Genomic DNA, 10,548 nt, shown 5'->3' with positions numbered 1-10,548 from the left:
ACAAGTTACGATACTGCAGAGTGTAATTAAAGGAACAAACTGAGGATAGGAATGGAAGCCGGGAAACTTCTTGCAGTTACACTGCAGATATGCCACCCGCTCGGATCTTAACAGCTAACTTGTGAAATTGAGCTTTCTCTACACTGTTCGTTGTTACAATTTTTTGGAAGTCGAAACGTCTAGACACTCGTTGCCCTGGTAGTCGGCCGAACTTTCTTGTGTGACAGAATATGGTCAAATTTGAATAGCTAATAAGTACGAGATTAATAATGATAAAAAAATGGTTGAGTCCAGAATGTATCTATCAATGTGTTTGTCACGCAGTGTTTGTTTTGGGTGTGACGTCGTCGTAACAGTGTACGTGTACGCGCATGATTGTTACGAATTAGCTCTGTGTACAGTTATTAACTGGTGTAGCGTGGAAACATGTTTAGGTAGCATATTCATTCGGGTGTTATTGTGAACAGCTTGCGGAGCGCTACTGAGATCCAAAGTGAGACAATGAAGGTATTCTCTGGATTACAAGTGAAAACCGCCACCAAATTTAAAATTACAAAATAATGGAAGGTGCCATCGCATATGACTTGAAATGTGCTTGGAAATATTGGAAACACGAGTCAGAGGGAAGTTCACGTCGAAAGGAATCCAAAGAGCCTAAAAAGTCTATGGCCGATCTGACGCCAGAGCTACGGTAGCGTCGAAAAGAAACTGAAAAAACGGAGCAAAATGATTACGTAGCTGGTACGTCAGGCGTACAGTGGCCAAACGTCTAAGGATTATGTGCAGGATTCGTTGGAAGACAGAATCATAATATACACGTAGAAGGCAACGTGACAGCACAAACCGAATATGTATCGTTATCACAAAATATCGTCGTAAGAGGTTATTTTCGTACTTTTGACACTATTTCTTTTTTAAAATAGAAACGTAACCGATTACGATCTACAATGGCCAGCTTCAGATGCTACAATCGAGAAAAGAAAAGTTTACATTAGGACCTGAAACAAGAACAATTCTTTTCACTAGGTCTACTTGTGTAGCAAAGTGCTATTAACATGCAGGTGGTTCATACCTTTGGACTTCATTTGGTGAACAAGTGTTCATGCGCTGTCAACTAAACATAAAATAGAAAATCGCGGGATTTTACACATTCAGACAAGTGTACTTTTTCTCCTCTGCTATTTGCGTTAGGTGCATGCTTCCTCTACAAGTCAATCTTAAATCGTAAAAATCATAAAATTTATATATATTACAATCATATTTCCATGAGTTATTCATTAAATATGAAAGAAGAATATAGGTCGTTAGCGCAGTAAAACCTATTTAAAACAGAGTGAGGTCTTTACAATAAAGAGACAGAGTAGCAATCCTTAACGGTAAATTCGGCGGTCCGTGATGGCGATGCACTTACGGCTACTAGATGTTTACGCCAGTGCACATAAGCTTGGAAGAGACGTTGTGGAATGGACGTCTTGGGTAGGTCCTTGTTGCAGCTCGCTGACAGCCTTCGCCCGGCTGTGAGGTGTTTACGTTAGCTGGATAGACGGCCCGAGCGGCACAGTGCTGCACTTGTCCACAAGGTGGCCCCATATTCAGCTGGAGCATGTATGCAAGAAGCAGTGACTACCTCAACCAAGTAAATCTTCGTAAATATTAAAATATGCCTCAGTTGCTAACTCATTTGCCTCATCGAGGAGTTTATCTGGTTTCTTGCGTTTCGTGACATGCTTATCCTGTTCTAAAAGACCTAAACGTTTATTTTTTTCTGTGTTATGTAAAATTTGTAGTTTGCCGTCAACGATACCAACAATACGTACTTCTGAATACGTAAGCTTAATAGTTTTTTATTGCTGGTGTATGTGTGCTCTTTAAATCTCAAGTCAAAGGACCTGCCTGTCTGGCCGATATAGCTTCTATCCCAGTCACTGCGTAATGCCGGCCGAAGTGGCCGTGCGGTTAAAGGCGCTGCAGTCTGGAACCGCAAGACAGCTACGGTCGCAGGTTCGAATCCTGCCTCGGGCATGGATGTTTGTGATGTCCTTAGGTTAGTTAGGTTTAACTAGTTCTAAGTTCTAGGGGACTAATGACCTCAGCAGTTGAGTCCCATAGTGCTCAGAGCCATTTGAACCACTGCGTAATATTTTATAGATCCCAGATTTCCCGTATTTGTTACTCCTATCTCGCAAGGGATGACGCCGTATGAAGATGACCATTTTCGGCCGGAACGGTTATGATTGTATCATAAAAAAGTTATTGTCAAAAATAAAAATTATTCTCAACGATAAGTCAGTCACCATCTCCACAAACTGTACGATTTTTTCGAAGACGCCATCTTGTTGACAACCTACACTAAATGCGTAAACATTATTCAACTCTCTCTAATTACAGAGATTGATAATTAAATTGAATATTAATACGAAACAGCTGTTATGTTTTTATCTCGACGTTTTCACGAAAATCTACAGTGTGCAAACGAGCTGAGCAACAGTTTTGTTTTACCCTTTATGCTCTTTATTGTATTTGCGGATGGTGCGTGGCAAGAACGGTGGTCGATAAACCTCCGTATCAGCTCTAATTTCTGTTACTCTCTCGCCGTGGCCAGCTCACGAGATACATGTGGGAGGAAGCGATATGCTGCCTGTTGATTCTCGTAACGTACGCTCTCAGAATTTCAGTAGCAACCCTGTGGTACACAACGCTTCTCTTGTAACGTGTGTCACTGTAGATTGTTGAGAATTTCCGTAACACACTCGCGCTTACTAAACGACACCGTGACGAAATGTGTCGCTCTTCCTTGCATCTTATTTATGCCCTCTATTAACCCAGACTGTTACAGTTTCCAGACTGTTGAACATTGTTCAAGAATCGGTCTTACATGTCTTTCGTAAGCCACTTTTTTCATGGGTGAATAACATTTACTTTAGCTTCTTCCAATGAATCTTAGCCAGCTACTTGCTTCTCCCAGTTTTACATGATCATTACAGTTCAAGTCTCTCTGGGCAGTTCCTCTTGATATTTTACGGTTGTTTTCTCATATTTAAGAGCAATACTTTGAATTTATTTACGTTCAGGGTCAAGGGCCAGTCCATGCATCAATCAGCGTAAATCATTTTACATTTCGCTACAGTCTTCTGGCATTGCGACAATCCTACAGACGAAACCGTAATCGGCTTAAATCCCATGGAGCTTCCGACAGTACCGTCTGGACCATCAGAAACACTGAAAAGAGTAACGACCATATTAGTGGAGTACAAAACAAATAAATCTATTTCATTCTGTTAATAACTACGACTTGACTTCTATATGCTAGGGAGCCCTGAATCCAGTCACGAATCTGGTCCACTACTCAACTTCCGTAAGCTATTTCCCTCGCCACTACCTTTTCCTCTCTATTGTGTCAATCTCTATTGGATAGAAAACTTTTACTCGTAGTCAAGAGGAACTGTATGTTCAACTGTCTTAATTTTTAGCTTTTGAGAAGAATGGCAGACTTCGTTACAGAGGTTTCAACAAGTAGTGTTCCAGAATGGAATGTTTTCGTAGGTTTTACACACGAATTGTTAGACCCACCATCTGCTTTTACATCTTTTAGTAAGCAACATTAGCGTGGAGATTTGTGATAGATTTGAAATTCACATATTTCCGATACTATTTAACATCGTTATGACATTCTTACTTTGTCGTGTCTTTGTGCTACTAAAGGCTCCCTCTAAAATACAATTAAGCCGTTCCCTTTTCCTTCCTCTAATATCTGTTCACAACCACTGGTTTTATTTATACACTATCAGTTTCAGCTGTGATCTACAGCCATACATGTATTTTATGGATCTTGCCTTTTATCTCAATTATCGGATTCTACAGCTGACATGCATTTATGGTCCACTTTACATTTTTATTCGTGTAAAATTTGCTTGTAGATAAACATATAATGTATCGGTAGGCTGCGTCGTCGTAATTCGCCGATCTCTTGTCTTTATATAATCTTAAGTAGTATGACAACGCATGCGCGTCTGTGTTAGGTTTCTTATAGTTCGATGGTGGTACTATTCTTTTAACCTATACTTAAAACTTATATTTTGATTAGTTTTTTTTCTCCTATACTTAGATGTGTGTTGATCATTGCTGAAATCTGTCAATGTAGGAACAAAATTAGTGATTCTTGTCAGTAATATAAAAAGAACAGAAAAGAATCAATTTTCAATCATTGTCTCAGGAAATCGACAGTTATGTCGTATATTAGAGACCGTGTTTCTAGATGTATTTCTAAAACGTTATTACATATTGTGATTATAAATTAGCGTAGCACACGCCTTGAGGCATGTACGATACTGCTTTAGTTTCCGATAACTGGCTGTAGCTTTGTAAGCAACAGAACTTTATGAAGGTGGAGGTATTATTTGGAGTATGGGAAAATTTCCTTTAGAAAGGCAACCTAAAACATTCGACGCCGAATTCACTTTTGGCGAGGGAATAGTAACGGTGAACGCAATAAATTTGATAAAAAATCGCAAGAAGGCGTTTATCGTTCTAAATAAAATAATTTTTTCAGCCAGGATTTTATTGGGAAACGAAAAAATACTTCGAACCGTTCTTAAACAATTTTCGGTCATGTGGTATGTCTTCAAACGATTTGGTATACAGCAAGTATCACCATGAGGAAAGTGCCAGGCTGTTTCCTTTATCATACTTTCACTGTCTGTCTCTTACTATGAGCACGCACTACTATGCTTCTGAGTAGGCTGTAGCTAAGTCTGCTTGGAGCAAAACGTGGAGAAGTAATAGGCACTACACGTTTGTTGCCTTGTGCAACGAAAGATTTTAATAACCTTACAAGTAACTGAACTGTAAAACCTTTTTCTTGAAAAAGCAAGAAAATCATCAGTGGTTTCCATGTCAAACAAGTGAAACCAATTGAAAAATTTGAGTTCTTATCTCTTGATGAGATAATAAGCAATCATTTGATCTGCTTTTTTCCTGTTCTAATTCGTGACAGTGAAGTTACCAATATCAAAGCTGCTCAGTATCTTTATGGAGGACCAGCAAAGGCGTAAGTAACAGGAGCAAAGCGCTTTTCTGAAATAGGTATACTTAAGATAGACATAAATTATAAGTTATTCGATAGTAGAACGTAGGCGAATTTTGATATTCAGTCAACATTGTTTCTTTCAACTGTTTCCCTCTCGGGTAGGTGTCAGCGATAGTTCTTTCCGAATGTCAGAAGAAAACAGAAAGGAAAGTAAATCACTTACATTTTCCCTCAGATCTTTGCGAATCACAGCAAAGACTTTACTCTTAAAATTTATTAAATTGGAGAAGTTCCTCCCAACATGTGAGCCAGTTCAATTGTTCAATGCAGGTATCCAAGTTTCGAAATTTTTGATTAATGTGTGATAATGAATGTTTATGAAGTTTGCATTATTGTCTACTGGTTGCGAAATTATGGCGATAATACCTTAATCTTCTCTGTTTTGTTCCCCAAATTCTGTTCTATTCTCTTTTTGCATTATTTTGCACCTACAACCAGCAACCCCACACAGACTCCTTAAAAAATCGAACGTCCTTGTATTAAATAGCTTCAAACATCCGATTACTCTACAAATGAATTAATGTGTTAAATATTTGACCTCAAACATGTAAAACCTTTATGGTTTAAGACGAAAGCCTTGTCATTTGATTGTACAGATCGTTTATTCTACAGAACAATCATGATTTTGGGGTTTGGCCATTTTCAAGTATCACAAAACTAAGGTAAAATAGATAAAGCAAATCGCAGACTTCGGTTTATTCGCAGAATACTAGGAAAATGCGATCAGTATATACGGAGTATTGCATACATAACACTTGTACGAGTCATATTAGAATACTGCTCAAGTGCGTGTGGGACCCGTACCAAGTAGGACTGACAAGAGGTACTGAGCGTATACAGAGAAGGGCAGCACGAATGGGCACATGTTCTGTCGATCCAGGGAAAGGATTCAAGAAGTGAACTGACAAACGCTTGAAGATACACGCAAATTATCCTGTGAAAACCTACTTATTAAGTATCAAATACTAACAATGGATCTAGGAATATACTATAACCCCTACGTCTCCGTGCCGTAGGATTAATGAAAACAAGATTAAAGTCATTTCTCCCGTATCCCTTACGTGAATAGAACAGGAAAAAGACTTAGTAACTGGTGCAATAGGGAATGTCCTTTGCCATGCACTTCACAGTAGTTGGCAGAGAATGGATGTAGACAGAAGCTATATTCTTGTTAAATCGGACGATTTTTTTAAACATCTTGCGATGTTAAATATTGTGTGGAATTATTCAGTTCTGATATTTCTACGTAAATTATGGCATATTTACTACGTTGTTGGTATTATGGTTCAGCTAAAGCCAAAGAATAAAGAAAAACACATCATTCGCAACTGAGAGCACAAAGTGGAATAGAAGCAACGAACATTTTATTCACAGTGAGGTCCGGAATCGGACACCATCTACCTCACGTAACGACTCTTTGCTAGTCCTTATCGAGCTCTGTCCACAACGCTTTAATCAGTTGTGTGCACATCATACAAAACCAGTCCACTCCAGATTTCGTTCGAGCGTATAGCTGCAGAAAAGGATGTGATGTTATCCAGAAAACCCAGACCTGAGGAAATTTGGGGCTTTTAGACGGTGGATATAACAGATCAGTACTTTTACTCATTGTGTTATTCCCCACTACACATTGACCTCATTGCCGAGACACTGGTCCATGTAACATTGGGAGGTGGACAAAAGATGTGGACAAAAAGATATGACAACCACCCAGCTGTGGCGTAACTCCAAACCACAGAGGTCAAATAAAGTGCTGGTAACTGATCTCCTGGTATGGTAGTACTCTCTGATACGTGTAATCCTTCTGGATGTGATGTTTCCCCAGCGTACAGTGCATGTTGCATGCAAGCATCTGTAGGCTGGTTTTTAATAATTGGTATATCAATAATTTAACTGGAAAAAAGAAAGATTAAGGTCATTATCAACGAAGCACAGGCTTAGATTTGAGATGAATGGGGAGCAAAATGGCTCTGTCATTTTCAAAGTCACCATGCTAGTGCTTGCCTTAAAGGATTTGGGGACACCATAGAAAATGTATGACCGAATGAGGGTTTGTTTCAGTCGCTGTGCTCACACATGCGAGTACAGTATTTAGCTCTACTGTTTAGGGACATACTCTCAGTTTTCAGTGATGGTAGTCAAAAAGTAATCCACCAAGTAATCATTTATTAATTTTTACAGCTTTTATATAAATTGATTGGAATGAAAGATAACTTGACCGTAATTCTAAATCAAATAACTTGGCACAAGGAGGCCTTTAAATTTTTCATTCCTTCCTCCGTTTAGATTATTTAAATTTACAACGCCTGTACATACATTTAACGCTATTACTATTGGCTATGCTATCGGGCGGCCGTAACTCATGCAACAGCAGTTACGTGCTAAGTAAGTTGCACCGATTCTAGTCACCAAATTATAATTACATTATACGCGGCACTAGAAACCGAAGGATTTTCTTACTGGAGACTGAGCCCGCCTCACGAGTTTGCGTAACCCCCTTCGGGAATCCATGGCTCGTGACGGCTGACCGCAACCGCTGTGGGAAGCCGTATCCGCAACAGCGGCAGTGCCTGCGCGTGCGCACCTGGCAACCCGCAGAACATGGAAGCCCGAGACTGGCCCGTGACGTAAGCACTACTGACCTCGTAATCACGTTAGTGGTGCTAGTGCTACAGGGCAACGTCATAAGCATTCCATGCGAAACTGGCACGGGACGTAATGAGAAAATTGCTCCATTAGCCTGTGGTCTTTACAAGTCCATACTGTTCTCATTTTTCTTCTATTGATGTATTGTCTCCATATTACTCATTCGAAGAGCAAGTATAAATTCTTTAGCTAATCATGTGTATTTTCCATTATTCTTCTACCAGAATATCTTCACGAGTTAACGATTCCTATTCCTTCTCATTAGTACGGGTGTTCTGACACTGGCCTCTCAATAAATGTGTTCTTCATTGTTGTTTATTTTTAACAATATCAGCTTACTCCCAAGAATTAGCAGCTTTCACTCAGTTAATAATAGGCAGAAATCCAATTTGCGTTTGGATCACACTACCTTGACTCTTGTGCAGAAAGGTGTGCAATATACTGCTGCTTGCATCCATTTTCAGTAGGCTACCACAAGAATTCAATAATCTTAGTAGTAATCCACGCGCTTTCAAACTGAATCTGGAGTGTTTCTTCACGTGTCACGCCTTGTATTCTGGCGAGGATTTCCTTGAAAAATTAAGATGAGTCCTGTATTATATTGTTGATTGCATTTACATAAACTTCTGGCTTGTCTTTTTTTGGGTTCATAAATATTTTATTTTATCTTTTATTACTTTTATGTTGTAATTTCATGTACTGACACGTTCCGTGATCTTGGAGATTTGCTCCTCAATTTGGCCCTATACAACTAGATATGCAAAATAAAATAAATGTTCTTTCTTGTACCCTGTTGACCATTTCGTATCGGTTTTCTTTTTAATCTCGGCCATAAATCCGTTCTTTGAATATTTTTGAACGTGACTTCGAACAGCTGTTTAATTGCCATTTATTATAACTACCGATCTCTTTCCATCGTCATCGCAGAATCGTATACATCCAACCAAGCAAGAAACAAATAGAAATGCACAAAATCTAATCATACACAGATGCTACAAATGAACACTTACAAAACATGAAATATTAATCACGACATAGTAAATATTAGTATGGCTAACATATAATTACTATCATATCTGAACTGCTGAACATAGTACAGACAACCTGTACCTGGTGTGTCCAGATATGCTTCTTCATTAATTCAGTGTTGAAAGTTATCGCAACGTGTCACATAAGGCATTGATTCTAGACATATGAACAAATGAAATGTTTGTCAGTAAAATTAAGTCTGTTGTAAAATAATATAATGGAAAAAAGAGTCACTCTTACAACACAATTGCGTGTAAGTGCGATTTTTATTCTTTGTGCATTTTTGCACTATTTCTTGATACCTTATGGTCATCACTTCTACACCGTTCTGTGTTTTTACAAATCTGTTAATCTAGAAGTCCAGCAGTGTTTTTCTGAGTCTGTTGTTGCCCATTCTGTATATTTGCCCACAGAATGGTTTGAAATAATGAAGCAAATAGATAAAAAAATCTGAAAAACTACTTCCTGGAACAGTTTTACATCTTAAAATTAACCTATATTTACGTTCCGCATACATACTATATTTTTTCCCACTGAACACATGGTTTTAAGTAGCAATGTCATTTCGCGCAAAATTATAAACGTAAGGATCAAGGTTCTTGTGACTTTAGTACTGCATTGGTCGTATTTCTTCGTTATAAACATGTTTAGGTATTTACAGAAGGAAATTATTGCTTTACTTTATGACTCTTCTTGTTATTTTAGGATTCAGGAAAATGTTTCATCAGATTTATAGTTCATTCGTCCATAAAGTATTTTTACGGCCACTGACTGCCTCGATGTTAAAAGTTCTGAAATCAAACAGCACAAAAGGAAGTTTTTGCAATTTCAGAGTTTTATATGCGATTCTTCTTAATGAAAACAGATTAATCTTCATGGGGAGATAATTTTACAACGTTACTACAAGTCTACCGCATTTTGTAATTTCATATGATTTATGAGTTTTAGATGTTCTGTTGTACATTTCGAGCAGTGTCCTCATGCTGCTGGCAGGGTCACAGCGACGCAGACTGTACGTGATAATAATTACACAAACAGTATAACAGTACAAAAGAAATTTAGTCATTTTTTCTATTAATCACTAAACAACGTATGATCGCTCTTAAGATCAACGTAAACAATGACATGATTGTAATGAGACTACATAACCTTGTAACTGCTTCGTTCTTCTTTAAGAATTTCCATACAGGCGGTTCTCACCAAACTACTTCATTGTGAGGGGATATTGTGGCTTCGCAAAGGAATATATTGACATATTGAATGTCACTTGACCCATTATTGGCTTTTACTTAGAGTAATGTTGTAGAATATTTGAAACGATAAGACCGAAGCAAATATCTACGAGTGAGGAAAGAATAAGTAACACAATTATTGAGTAAAATAGGGCTATAGTAGTAATTTAAGATATGGACTTATAGTGTCCAATCTATACCAAAGAGAAGAGTTCCAAAATCATCATTAACGACGCATGGATATAAAGATGGAATGTAATGAGTGGGAACACACAAAATTATACGTATGGAAAATTGTTTTTACTTGTGACGTTCTGGAAGCATCTCGAGAAATATTATCGTGCAAGAATTACGTAAACAACTTTGGGGCAGATTGTAAACAGTGGTGAATGCACTCAAATATAGTATCACAGGCGTCACAAATGTATATCAACTGATTTTTTTGCTATGAGTTGCTGCCAGAAGAGATATCATTAGAGTATTGCTCCTGAAAGAATCTTACACTTATTTCAAGTAGCAAAAGTATCTCTCCGACGAAGAGAATGAGCAAGAATG

Source organism: Schistocerca americana, chromosome 1, assembly GCF_021461395.2.
Source record: "Schistocerca americana isolate TAMUIC-IGC-003095 chromosome 1, iqSchAmer2.1, whole genome shotgun sequence".
NCBI lineage: Eukaryota > Metazoa > Arthropoda > Insecta > Orthoptera > Acrididae > Schistocerca > Schistocerca americana.
This window is presented reverse-complemented; position numbering follows the sequence as displayed.